Source organism: Leptodactylus fuscus, chromosome 2 (genome assembly GCF_031893055.1).
Source record: "Leptodactylus fuscus isolate aLepFus1 chromosome 2, aLepFus1.hap2, whole genome shotgun sequence".
NCBI classification, from domain to species: Eukaryota; Metazoa; Chordata; class Amphibia; order Anura; family Leptodactylidae; genus Leptodactylus; species Leptodactylus fuscus.
In genome coordinates, this window is record NC_134266.1 from 248164589 (window position 1) to 248176921 (window position 12333).

At 48.2% G+C, this 12333-nt stretch overlaps 1 protein-coding gene across 3 annotated transcripts in view; it reads left to right on the forward strand.

Moving 5' to 3' along the window:
- The window catches only part of FRY (FRY microtubule binding protein), a 203376-nt gene that overhangs the window by 71164 nt on the left and 119879 nt on the right, over positions 1-12333 (forward strand). The gene's annotated exons all lie outside the window — the stretch shown is intronic.

Consider the following 12333-nt stretch of genomic DNA (forward strand, 5'->3'; position numbering starts at 1 on the left):
AGAATATATGGGGGTTATGTGCACCCACAATTTTTGCTACTGCTATACAGTTCCATTGTCTCACTGGGAATTCAAAGAATATATGGGGGTTATGTGCACCCACAATTTTTAATACTGGTATACAGTGCCATTGTCTGACTGGGAATTCAAAGAATATATGGGGGTTATGTGCACCCACAATTTTTAATACTGGTATACAGTGCCATTGTCTGACTGGGAATTCAAAGAATATATGGGGGTTACGTGCACCCACAATTTTTGCTACTGCTATACAGTTCCATTGTCTCACTGGGAATTCAAAGAATATATGGGGGTTATGTGCACCCACAATTTTTAATACTGGTATACAGTGCCATTGTCTGACTGGGAATTCAAAGAATATATGGGGGTTATGTGCACCCACAATTTTTACTACTGGTATACAGTGCCATTGTCTGACTGGGAATTCAAAGAATATATTGGGGTGACGTGCACCCACAATTTTTGCTACTGCTATACAGTGCCATTGTCTCACTGGGAATTCAAAGAATATATTGGGGTTATGTGCACACACAATTTTTAATACTGGTATACAGTGCCATTGTCTGACTGGGAATTCAAAGAATATATGGGGGTTACGTGCACCCACAATTTTTAATACTGCTATACAGTTCCATTGTCTCACTGGGAATTCAAAGAATATATGGGGGTTATGTGCACCCACAATTTTTAATACTGGTATACAGTGCCATTGTCTGACTGGGAATTCAAAGAATATATTGGGGTGACGTGCACCCACAATTTTTGCTACTGCTATACAGTGCCATTGTCTCACTGGGAATTCAAAGAATATATGGGGGTTATGTGCACCCACAATTTTTAATACTGGTATACAGTGCCATTGTCTCACTGGGAATTCAAAGAATATATTGGGGTTATGTGCACCCACAATTTTTACTACTGGTATATAGTGCCATTGTCTGACTGGGAATTCAAAGAATATATGGGGGTTATGTGCACCCACAATTTTTGCTACTGCTATACAGTTCCATTGTCTGACTGGGAATTCAAAGAATATATGGGGGTTATGTGCACCCACAATTTTTAATACTGGTATACAGTGCCATTGTCTGACTGGGAATTCAAAGAATATATGGGGGTTACGTGCACCCACAATTTTTAATACTGGTATACAGTGCCATTGTCTGACTGGGAATTCAAAGAATATATGGGGGTTATGTGCACCCACAATTTTTAATACTGGTATATAGTGCCATTGTCTGACTGGGAATTCAAAGAATATATGGGGGTTACGTGCACCCACAATTTTTGCTACTGCTATACAGTTCCATTGTCTCACTGGGAATTCAAAGAATATATGGGGGTTATGTGCACCCACAATTTTTAATACTGGTATACAGTGCCATTGTCTGACTGGGAATTCAAAGAATATATGGGGGTTATGTGCACCCACAATTTTTACTACTGGTATACAGTGCCATTGTCTGACTGGGAATTCAAAGAATATATTGGGGTGACGTGCACCCACAATTTTTGCTACTGCTATACAGTGCCATTGTCTCACTGGGAATTCAAAGAATATATGGGGGTTATGTGCACCCACAATTTTTACTACTGGTATACAGTGCCATTGTCTCACTGGGAATTCAAAGAATATATGGGGGTTATGTGCACCCACAATTTTTAATACTGGTATACAGTGCCATTGTCTCACTGGGAATTCCACAAATAATTTGGGGATTCATTCACCCTACATCTCAGGCTCTTGCCATATTCACCCAGGTTGTCAGTGCTGCACCAGCTCGTTCCCAGACAGCTCGGCCCGAAAAACACGTTACCTATATAGAGGATTTGGACAATGAAGACAACATGTTCTAAATCTAATGTCTGCACCTTCTCCAGAATTAAAATAAAGGCAGCGTTTAACTTTCAAATAGCACTGCACAAAGGAAGAGCTTATCAGCTTGTCTCATGACATGCTACTGAAAAGTTTCATTTGTGTATCTTAATGTAAATATAGTTGTATAAGCTTTTTGGGTTTTAGGCACTGCCAAGTTATTTATTACCACCCGCTCCCTTATAATGATGATGACGCCAAAGTCACTGTGGGTGTTCAGAGCTCACAGCTTTGGGTGACATTTGTCTTGCTCTCTGTCGGTACCAGCTGTCTTTTTGGATACCGTAAAGTTATGTTGACTTTATTAACAGCTATAGAAGCTTTAGCCAGGTTGTGACGGTGTGTAACCCTAACAACACTAAGTGGGATACACATTAATAGTCAGTCTATGTACGCTAAACGTATCACTGAAGTAATTTTTTTTCCCTTTCCCCTAATATAAGAAAGGAACAGACATTAGACCTAGACCGGGGTTCGAGGCTTGAAAAAATCCAGTATTATTTGTTCTTCATGATGTGAAATATGTGTTGAAAAGCAACCCAAGATGAAGTCAGCCATGTGTGCCAGTGTGTTACTTGGCATGCCTTTGCTGGCCCCAACTGTAAGGGTCACTCTCCATTTCCTCCATTTTCCACTCCCCTTCACACCATTTGTGGTGAAGCAATGGGATGCACTGAAGTGCACCCTCTAGCCTCGTGTGGGATAGGGACATCAGATGCCACTCCAACCCCCTCGTCTTCCTCCGCCAGCCAACGGTGCGAAGATGAGAGGAGTGTGCTCTGAATGTTTTCTGCCTAGCAGAGGCTAGTTCTCACTTACGAAAATGGCCCCACTTTGACCTGTATATCAGGCACAATGGTGTAGGTTTCAAAGAAACATGGCACCAACAAGTTGGAAAACGTGGGCCATGCGTGGACCGTGTTTGAGTCTGGCAAGCTCCAGATCTGCTACCAGGTTCCAGCCATTATCACAGGCGCAAAAATGCCAGGCCCCAGGTGTAGCAGGGAAAAAAAAATGCCATCTCAGCCAGGATGGCATCCCTGACCTCGGAGGCACTGTGCTGTCTGTCCCCCAAGCTGATCAGTTTCAGCACGGCCTACTGACATCTCCCCATGCCAGTGTTACAGTGTTTTCCGCTAGTAGCTGGGGTGGAGGTTGCAGCTTCGTAGGGTTTCAGTCTACTCCTGCCATGAATTTTGGCCTGGGAGAGGAGATAGGCCACCCCAGTTTGCACCCGGGGAACAGACTCCACCACATTCACCCTGCCTGTCATTAAAGATAAGCACTGCAGCATCCCTGACCACAGGCGCTTGTCCATGTGTCGGTGGTCAAGTGGACCTTGCAGCAAAGCGCAGAGCTCTGGGCCCGACTGATGTTATGGGACACATGCAGGCGCAAGGCAGAGACAGCACACCAAGAGAAGTAGTAACGGCTAGGCCCAGCATAGGGAGGTGCCCCAGCTGCCATCTGCTGACGGAAGGCCTGGGTCTCCAGAAGCATAAACAAACACCAACATCTCCAGGGCCAGCAGTTTATCGATGAGGCTGTTACAGGCTTGGGCATGGGGGTGGGTTGTATTGTACTTCTGCCTGCAATGAAAAGCTTGGGAAATGTGGAGTGGCTGGGAAGAGGCGCATGATGGTGCAGGCCAAAAGGGCGCATGAGGGTGAACTCCCCAATGTGTCAGAGATAGGTGTGTAGGTGTCCTTGCATCATATACTTGCACCATATTTGGCTTTGGAAGTTAATTTTGTGCAAAAAAAGTGGTTAAGACAGCGATCCCTCAGCTACTCCCGTTACACTGTCTATTGAAGTTACCATCTGTGGAAGTGGACCACCATTTCTAAGATCCCAAAGGAAGCAGGCAAGAGATGTGCAGTTCAGAAAAAAAGATGAGAAAATAAGTTTAGGCTGTAGAGCACAGAGGGATCGGAGAGGACAGAGCTGGTGTCGGCCAGGTATTCCCACAACATGCGCCTATACTTGTCCCTCCTGGTGACACTAGGCCCCTGAGTGGCAGTAATTTGTCCAGGGGGGCCATTAACGTGTTCCAGACCTAGGAATAAGTCTTCCAACAGGGTAGAGTTTTGCATGCCTTTGCTTCTACCCACTGTTTTTGCTGCTTAGCTTCCCTCCACATCTACTCTGCTTTCACCCCTAAACATCACCCCAGTTTATGCCTTTGCTTCTACCCAGGTTTTTTGTTGATTTAGCTTCCCTCTACATCTACACTGCTTTAGCCCCTAGACATCACCCCTGTCCATGTGGGGTCGGTGGCCTCGTCATCCACCAACTCCTCTTCCAATTGCGCACTGCCCCCTTACTGCAAACCGCACATGACCACAGCTTGCCTTGATGGCAACTGTGTCTCATGATCCCCACTTAGGTCCAGACAAGTCGGTGGCGGGTCCAAAACCCCAAAATTGGAAGGAAATGGCAGATGCTGCAGTATTTCTAACACCTGTTCCTGGTGCTCGGGCCTGGTCTGTGTTGTACCCTGCACCCTGCTTAACGCATCTGCCATATCCGAAGTTGTGCTGAGCGCATGCTAATGTTTCGTGTCCAGTGCAATGGATGGGATGGGATTTCACATAAGTCTGCCACCCATGGCCACTCATGGTTGAGCAACTGAGGGAGTTGACTTTGACGAACCCGAGGGTTTTGGAGTTGGAACTACATCAAAGGTCTGTGCTGCTCACACACTCTGCTCAACACATGATATGTTTAGTGCCAGCAGTGTGGAGACGTCGCACAACAGCCGTTGTTCCAGCAGGTACAGGCGTTGTAGGAGTGCATAGAGGCTAGCAGCGGCAACTATACACTTTAAAAACTATCCGCACAAGCGCCACACTTTCACCAGTAGCTCAGGAACATTGGGGTACCTTTTTCAAAAGATTAGCAGCAATGAGTTAAAAACGTGGCCCAGGCATGGAATATGTTGCAGGCTGCCAAGCTACAGAGCCAATCCCAGGTTACGGCCATTATCACACATGACAACATGCCTGGGCCCAGGTGCAGTGGCAAAAACCACATTGCCGTCTCATCGAGGATGGCATGACTCACTTTGTAGGCAGTGTGCTGTCTGGCCCCCAAGCTGATGAGCTTCAGCACGGCCCGCTGACGTCTCCCCACACCAGTGTTGCAGCGTTTCCAGCTCGTAGCTGGGGTCAATTTAACAGCGGAGGAGGGTGGTGTTTCAGCCCTCCTCCCAGGAATGTTGTGTGGGGAGACAAGTCAGGCCACCACATTTTGCGACCCGGTCCACGCCTCAACTACATTCAACCACTGTGCCCAAATTGAAAGGTAGCGTCCCTGTCCGCATGCACTTGTCCATTCGTAACTGGTCACATGGAACTTTAGGGCTAAGCGCTGAATTTAGGGACCGCCTCATGTTTGGGGGAAAGTGCTGGTGTGGACGGCACAGTGCGGTGGCGCAGTAGACACTCTGCCCAAAAAGGGCAGAGTGTCCCCCAGCCGGGATTCCAACATCTCCTGGGCCAGATTTCTTGAGATGAGGCCGTTGAAGCCTTGGGCATGTGGGTGGGTTGCGCTGTACTTTAGCATGAAATGAAAGGCTTGGGAGATGGGGAGTTGCTGGGAAGAGGCGCATGATGGCGCGGGCAAAAGGAGAAATGGCAGGAAAAGGTGAGGATAAGGGTGAACTCCCCAAAGTGTCAGAGGCAGATGTGGAGGTGTCCTGGCTCCTGGTCTGGACTGCAGCGCCAGCCCTGTCAACAGTGGAAGAGGCAGTGGCCGCCAGGCCAAACGACGATTATCCTGCGCTTGCTCTCACCCACTGAGCCCAGGGCTTGCCTTCCAAATGATGGCACCCGCAAGAGGTGGTGAGATTCCTCTCCGCAGATCTCCAAACCATCTTGGACTTGCAAATTGCACTAAATTTGTCATGTAACTGACATGTATATGATGAGTCTATCCATTGTCTGTTCATTTTGGTGAAAGTCAGCCTGTCAGCTGACAGACAGCTGTGCTTGTCAGTGATGATGTCACCGGCTGCTTGTACCCCCAGTTTTTGCTGCTTAGCTTGCCTCCACATCCACACTGCTTTTGCCCCTACACATCACCCCTATCCATGCCTGTGCCTCTAGCCATAAGTCTGCCACCCATGGAAACTCATGGTGCAGAAAGTGAGGGAGCTGACTCTGAGGAACCCTTGGGTTTTGTAGCTGGTACTCCATCAAAGGTCTCTGCTGCTCACACACCCTGCTGAACATACGGTATCTAGGGTTAGAGCGTGTGGTGACCTCGCACAACAGTAGGTGCTTCAGGCAGATGTAGGCCTTGCTGGAGTGTATTGCGGCTAGCTCCAGGTACTGTAGACTTGGGAAAGTGGGTGTCCAAGTGCCGCACTTTCACCCTTAGCTCAGCTAATTTGGGGTATGTTTTTAAAAATCATTGCACCACTACATTGAACATGTGGGCCAGGCATGGAACGTGTTGGAGGCTGGCAAGCTCCAGAGCCCTCCAACAAGCTAAAAAACCTGGCCCCAGGGGCAGCGGGGATAAACAAATTGCCATCTCATCCAGGATGGCATCCCTGACCTCAGAGGCAGTGTGCTGTCCGTCTCCCAAGCTGATGAGCTTCAGCCCAGCCTGCTGACGTCTCCCCACACCAGTGTTGCAGCGTTTTCAGCTCGTAGCTGGGGTAAATCTAACAGCGGAGGAGGAGGAGGGTGGTGTTTCAGCCCTCCTCCCAGGAATGTTTTGTGGGGAAACAAGTCAGGAAAATTCTTGAAACGGGAGAGTTTTGCATCTTTGCCCTTGCTGCCTATGGACATCCCTTTGCCTCTAGCCACCATTTTCCCTGCTTTGCTTGCCTCCACATCCACACTGCTTTTGCCCCTAGACATCACCCCAGTCCATGCCTTAGCTTGTACCCCCAGTTTTTCCTGCTTAGCTTGCCTCCACATCCACACTGCTTTTGCCCCTAGACATCACCCCAGTCCATGCCTTAGCTTGTACCCCCAGTTTTTCCTGCTTAGCTTGCCTCCACATCCACACTGCTTTTGCCCCTAGACATCACCCCAGTCCATGCCTTAGCTTGTACCCCCAGTTTTTCCTGCTTAGCTTGCCTCCACATCCACACTGCTTTTGCCCCTAGACATCACCCCAGTCCATGCCTTAGCTTGTACCCCCAGTTTTTCCTGCTTAGCTTGCCTCCACATCCACACTGCTTTTGCCCCTAGACATCACCCCAGTCCATGCCTTAGCTTGTATCCCCAGTTTTTCCTGCTTAGCTTGCCTCCACATCCACACTGCTTTTGCCCCTAGACATCACCCCAGTCCATGCCTTAGCTTGTACCCCCAGTTTTTCCTGCTTAGCTTGCCTCCACATCCACACTGCTTTTGCCCCTAGACATCATCCCTATCCATGCCTCTTCCCCTAGCCATAACTCTGCCACCCCTGGAAACTCATGGTGCAGAAACTTTGGTTGCTGACTTTGAGGAACCCTTGGGTTTTGTAGATGGAACTCCATCAAAGGTCTGTGCAGCTCACACACCCTGCTCAAGATATGGTATTGTAGGGTTTCAGCGTGTGTGAATGACGGACAACAGCCTGTGTTTGGACAGATGTAGGCCTTGCTAGAGTGTTTTTAGGCTAGCAGCGACTCCTGTGCACTTGCAAAAGTGGGCGCACAAGCGCCGCATTTTCAACAGTAGCTTCGATACATTTGGGTATGTTTTTAAAAAACTTTGCACCACTAGGTTAGACGTGGGCCAAACATGGAACGTGTTGGAGGCTGGCAAGCTCCAGAGCCGCTACCAGGTTCCAGCCATTATCACAGGCGTAAAAATGCCAGGCCCCAGGTGTAGCAGGGAAAAAAAAATGCCATCTCAGCCAGGATGGCATCCCTGACCTCGGAGGCACTGTGCTGTCTGTCCCCCAAGCTGATGAGCTTCAGCACCGCCTGCTGACGTCTCCCCACACCAGTGTTTTAGCGTTTGCCGCTAGTAGCTGTGGTGGAGGTTGCAGCGTCGTAGGGTTTCAGTCTACTCCTGCCATGAATTTTGGCCTGGGAGAGGAGATAGGCCACCCCAGTTTGCACCCGGGGAACAGACTCCACCACATTCACCCTGCCTGTCATTAAAGATAAGCACTGCAGCATCCCTGACCACAGGCGCTTGTCCATGTGTCGGTGGTCAAGTGGACCTTGCAGCAAAGCGCGGAACTAAGGGCCCACCTGATGTTGAGTGACACGTGCTGGTGCAAGGCGGGGACGCCACACCGGGAGAAGTTGAGACGGCTAGGGACGGCATAGTGAGGTGCCACAGTTGCCATCAGGTCCGGGAAGGCGGGAGTTTCAACAAGCCGGAACGCCAACCTCTCCTGGGCCAGCAGTTTAGCGATGTTGGCGTTCTAGGCTTGCGTGGGTGGGTGGTTAGCGGTGTATTTCTGCCGGCGCTCCAATGTCTGAGAGATGGTGGGTTGTTGTAAAGAAGCGCCTGATGGTGCCTTTGATGGTGCAGGAGAAGGAGATAAGACAGAAACAGGGGAGGATGAGGGAGAAGTCAACAAAGTGGCGGAGGCAGATGAAGTGATGTCCTGGCTCGTCCTCTGGAGTGCATCGCCAGCACTGTGAGCAGAGGCAGTGGCATGAATGGCGGGCGACGTTTGTCCTGCCGTTGCTGCCTGCCACTGATTCCATTGCTTGGATTCCAAATGACGGTGCATTGAAGTGGTGGACAGGTTGCTCTTCTCAGGGCCCCTACTCGATTTCGAGAGGCAAATTGTGTAGACGACACTATATCTGTCCTCGGCGCATTCCTTGAAAAAACTCTACACCTTCAAGAAACGTGCCCTCGATGGGGGAGTTTTTCTGGGCTGGGTACAAAAGGGAACATCTTCGGACATTCCGGGTCTGGCCTGGCTTCGGCAAAGCAGCTGACCTCTGCCTCTGGACATGTCTCTGCCTCTAGCTACCCTTTTTGGTGCTGCACCTGCCTCAACATCCACACTACTTTCCCAGCTTGACATCTGCCTTGTCCAGGTGGGGTCGGTGTCCTCGTCGTCCACCACCTCCTCTTCCAACTCCTGTCTCGCTTCCTCCTCCTGCACAATGCGCATGTCAACTGGCTGCCCTGACAGCAACTGCGTCTCATCGTCGTCGATGAGGGTGGGTTGCTGGTCATCCGCCACCAAATCGACCGGAGATGGAATGGAGGAGACTCTAGTGTTTGAGCATCTGGACACAGATACTCGTCTGTTAGGTCCGTGGAATCGCGAAATGGAGGGGCAGGTTGCGGTACAGTCAAAGGAAGGGAGAACAGCTCTGGGGAGCAGGGACAGTTGGGGTTATTGTTCTGAGAAGATTGGGAATTTTGGGTGGAAGGAGGACAAGACTGTTGGGTAAGAGGAGGTAGAGGCTGACTGGCTGGTGGACAATGTGCTTTAAGCGTTATCCGACAGCCATTGCAAGACCTGTTCCTGGTTCTCGGGCCTACTAATCTTTGTACCATTCAGCCTAGTTAATGTGGAACTTTTGTGCAAAGCGCAGAACTTAGGGCCCGCCTGATGTTAAGGGACACACGCTGGTACAAGGCTCAACTCACCCTAAGTGCCAAAAACACTGCTGGTGCAAGGCTCTACTCATGCCAAGGGCCTCAATCTCTGCTGGTAGCTCAGCTTAAGGTCATGTAACTTTGTTTGGAAGGGCTCATGTTAAGGGCTAGAAAAGTGAATTTTGGAAGGTCTTACCACATCACACACACACACACACACACACACACACACACTCAAAATGACAGTTGAGGGTGAGGGCTTTTGGAATTCCCATTGCCTATTCCATTTGTGGTTGTCATGGGGAACGTGATTTAAAGGGGTGGTTGTTACTGTTTGTTGAGCTTAAATTGGGGTTTGTGTCCATCCATTTGGGGAGTAAAGAAGGTTTCCAGGTATTTTCCCACTTTGATAGAGGTTTTTTTGAATGTGGAAAGTGTGTAGTTGTTAGGCAGTGATGTTGGGGTAATAGAGGGTCTTTGGTGTGTTAGATGCCCCCAGGCATGCTTCCCCTGCTGTCCCAGTGTCATTCCAGAGGTGTTGGCATCATTTCCTGGGGTGTCATAGTGGACTTGGTGACCCTCCAGACACGGATTTGGGTTTCCCCCTTAACGAGTATCTGTTCCCCATAGACTATAATGGGGTTCGAAACCCGTTCGAACACACGAACATTGAGCGGCTGTTCGAATCGAATTTCGAACCTCGAACATTTTAGTGTTCGCTCATCTCTAATGGATAGAAATATGGGCTCAAGAAGGGAACAAGGGACATCATTAGGGACATTTGGCCACCAAAGTGAGATGCACTTTGCCAGCTACTTTCCATTCTGCTAATAGAGGGATTCCCAAGCCATCTATAATGTCTATATTCAGTTATACCCTAGCACCGACCTATAGATTCACCGTGTATCCTTTGTCTGTCCATGTATAGCTAAGGCGGTTGCTATGGTCTAGGATTGCTCTGGTTTATCTTTCTTTACAATTAAAGAATTTTTAGAAAATGTATAATCTTTGAATTCACGTTTTCATGTCTAAAAATGTCATATTAGCTAGACATGAATATAAGCTGATATGATTTTTTTTTTAATTCTTATTAGAGCAGAGCTAATTTGCATACTTATTTCCCATGGAGCATTGTCAGTAATTATCCTACACTATACATTAAACCCTGCACCACATTAACATTCTAATAAAGCTTTGTACAACAATCGACAAGTGATAAAGGGACGGAGGAGAGAGAAAAAGAGGGAAGGGATTGACTGGCCCGTATCTTTATTGATAGACACACCGAGGCCTGCTTCACATCTGCGTTCGGTATTCAGTTTGGGGGAGTCCACTTAGGGACCCCCCGGAACGGAATACCGAACGCATTGACAAGCAATGAAAGCACACGCACCCCATAGACTATAATGGGGTCCTTGTGTTTTCCACGTTGTGTCCGCACGAGTCATGCGGAGAGGAAAGTACTTCATGAAGTACCGTATATACTCGAGTACACTCACCGGCCACTTTATTAGGTACACCATGCTAGTAACGGGTTGGACCCCCTTTTGCCTTCAGAACTGCCTCAATTCTTCGTGGCATAGATACAACAAGGTGCTGGAAGCATTCCTCAGAGATTTTGGTCCATATTGACATGATGGCATCACACAGTTGCCGCAGATTTGTCGGCTGCACATCCATGATGCGAATCTCCCGTTCCACAACATCCCAAAGATGCTCTATTGGATTTAGATCTGGTGACTGTGGAGGCCATTGGAGTACAGTGAACTCATTGTCATGTTCAAGAAACCAGTCTGAGATGATTCCAGCTTTATGACATGGCATTGCATTATCCTGCTGAAAGTAGCCATCAGATGTTGGGTACATTGTGGTCATAAAGATGGTTGTGCGTGAAAATCCCAGTAGATCAGCAGTTTCTGAAATACTCAGACCAGCCCTTCTGGCACCAACAAGCATGCCACGTTCAAAGGCACTCAAATCACCTTTCTTCCCCATACTGATGCTCGGTTTGAACTGCAGGAGATTGTCTTGACCATGTCTACATGCCTAAATGCACTGAGTTGCCGCCATGTGATTGGCTGATTAGAAATTAAGTGTTAACGAGCAGTTGGACAGGTGTACCTAATAAAGTGGCCGGTGAGTGTATAAGCCGACCCAAATATAAGCCGAGGCCCCTAATTTTACCACAAAAAACTGGGAAAACTTATTGACTCGAGTATAAGCCGAGGGGGGGAAATGCAGGAGCTACTGGAAAATTTCAAAAATTAAAATGGTTGGAGTTTTTGGGTGCAGTAGTTTCTGGGGAAGGGGAGGGGGGTGTTTTGGTTGTCTGTCTGCCCCTTCCCTTAGCTTGAGGACTGTTTTTTCATCCCCCTTGGAATTCAGCCTGGCTGAATATAGGGGATCTGCAGTGCTCCTATTAACCCCTTCCCGACGGAACAGGAGCACTGCAAACCCCCTATATTCAGTAGACCGGGCACTGTCAGACACAGGGATACCTAATGTGTTTGTGTTTCACAGTCATTTTCTACTTTTGTATGTATTCTAGGGAAAGGAGGGATTTAGAACTTTTATTTTTTTTATTTTTTTAAATCTTTTTTTTTTTTTTTTTTTTTTTTTTTTTGCTGACTCGAGTATAAGCCGAGGGGGGCTTTTTCAGCCCAAAAACTGGGCTGAAAAATTCGGCTTATACTCGAGTATATACAGTACTTTTCTCTCCGCATGTTCAGTGCGGACACCGCGCAGAAAACACACGGACCATATTATAGTTTATGGGGTCCGTATGCTTTCATAAGCTCACCGCTTATCAATGCACTCGGTATTCCGTTTGGGGGTCTCCATGCAGACTCCTAAAACAGAATATTCTTTTCTCTACACCACATGTATGTACTAGGAAAATACAGATACATGGAAGGTAC